The following is a 2,093-nucleotide window of genomic DNA, read 5'->3' as shown; positions in this document are numbered from 1 at the left end:
TTTTAGCATGTAAAAAATCACCTATATCAAAAGATAAGGGGTTCTGCAATAACATTTCTTTCTAAACACCAAATACCTTTAATATTGACCCTATTGCCCTAAAATATGGTTGAAACAGTAATGATTATGACTTTAGACTTTCGGAAATGAAGAGAGTGCCCTCAATATACCTAGAATTTAGTATAAAATATTTTTTTGACAAATGATGCAGAACTGATATATTGTCGGTAAAATGTATATCAATCCGCTTTGTATCAATAACTGGTACTTCAAAAGAAAAGGAGTTACAACAGTTCGGCAGACGGGAATTAGAAGATACTTAGTCTACCATCACAATATATTCGACGATAAGAGTATATCTGAATTGCATTACACTCCTATAAAAAAAAAATATGGCAAACCGGGATGAATCTTCACCTAACGAAAAGTAACTATTTTTAATAGAAGTCAAGATACAAATTCGTCCATAGAGGAATACGTTATAGAGCATTGCTTCTACAAGCTCGATGGTCTAGTGTTTATGACACCAGGCTAATTATCTGGTCAAAACCCTTGAGACTTTTTGTTTTCGTATTTGGGAACGTACTTAACATTCGGTACGGTAACACGTCAGGTAGGCTTAAGCATCATTTCTAATTCAAAGCGTTTTTTTTTTTATTAGATGCTGTTGTCGAAAATGCTGTCAAAAATGTTGTTCAACTTGCACTATATTAAGAACAGACACACTGTATGTAGAACCAATTTCCAGGCTCCGACCATCCGATGGAACCCTGTCAGAGAAGTGCACATTAATAGCTTTTGATGAGTCCGGCTCTCCTACACAAAATTATCTGACCAGCTAGAATTCCTTCTATGCTTCTCTGTGGTTTTACTGCTGTTCTTATCGAAACAGAAAACAACACTTCAGAGAAGAAATGCATATATAGAGCGATCATGTTTATATACTTCTGTTCTATAGTAAAATCCATATATTATGTTCTGTTTTACCCTGTTTTCTGATTTTTATCAATATACTGTTTGTTTATAGGCAATCTCATGCAGTCAACATACTGTGGGAAGTCCCTTATCTTATTTCTCATTACAAACTGTTTTGAAGGTTTTAATAATATTAAAATAATGATAATTATCATTTGATGATAATATTATTTGAACTCCTAACCAATGTCTTATATATTCCCTAATATTTGTGAATACTGATATTATTCATGGTTCTGTGCATTGGTCAGAAATTGTATTTACTGAAGACTTAGCAATAGGAAGAAATAGTCTATTCTTTACTATGGTCTAAGAGCCTCTGAAGACCTTGTATTATTATCTAAGCAAAGGTGGTAACTTGGCCTTTGTTTAACAAAAAAAAATTGTTCATCAGCAACACATGTTGTCTCCTACATTAAATTTACCTTTTCTGGTTGGTCAGAATTTATATTTTGTTTTAACTTTTGAGTTTTGGTATTGTCCCCATCATGAATTATATTCATACTTGACAATTTTCGAATAAAGAACGAAACGTAAAATCAATTATGGCCTCAAGTTTGTCATTCTTTGAAGTCGTGTCACACCCACATTTATTTCCGTTCTTCACATTTGGTAACAAAATACTGTATATACTGGCGCATAAGACGACCCCCGAGTGAAGATTTTTAGAAGATGTTTGTATGCCGGGAGTATAAGATCGTCGGAATTCATACTTTTTGCTGTTTTTTATGGTCTTCATACTGGATCTAGCTGACTAAAAGCAGAGCCAAACGCAGAGATAATTTTCAAAATAATACCATTTTATGAGATTTTAAATATTAATCGAAAGCTTATTACCCAGTATTTAAAATTGTGTTCATTCATAGACCTGCTAACATTTAAGTAGCTTAATTGCAGTCGTAAATCCAAACAACGGACGAACATGATATTAAAAATCTAAAATTTGTATGTTTCGCCGGCGACCCCCTGTTTTTCGATCGTAATTTTGTGTTTCATTATACGGGAATATATATGGTACACAAACAAACCACGTCATTTTCATTACATTCTTTATATTTTTTACTTGATTTTACTTTCTCCCGCACAACTGACTGAAAAGCTCACACATAATGGAGATA

General features: G+C 33.1%; 1 long non-coding RNA gene across 1 annotated transcript; it reads left to right on the top strand.

Moving 5' to 3' along the window:
• Nucleotides 1-268: 268 nt before the first annotated feature.
• On the top strand, nt 269-1,518 carry LOC117122891. Its single transcript, XR_004447764.1, has 2 exons — nt 269-427; nt 662-1,518. It is a non-coding gene; the product is annotated as an uncharacterized LOC117122891 (long non-coding RNA).
• Nucleotides 1,519-2,093: the final 575 nt, after the last annotated feature.

Source organism: Anneissia japonica, unplaced genomic scaffold (genome assembly GCF_011630105.1).
Source record: "Anneissia japonica isolate Jap-2015-1 unplaced genomic scaffold, ASM1163010v1 scaffold288292_len1863012_cov191, whole genome shotgun sequence".
Lineage (NCBI taxonomy): Eukaryota > Metazoa > Echinodermata > Crinoidea > Comatulida > Comatulidae > Anneissia > Anneissia japonica.
This window is presented reverse-complemented; position numbering and strand designations above follow the sequence as displayed.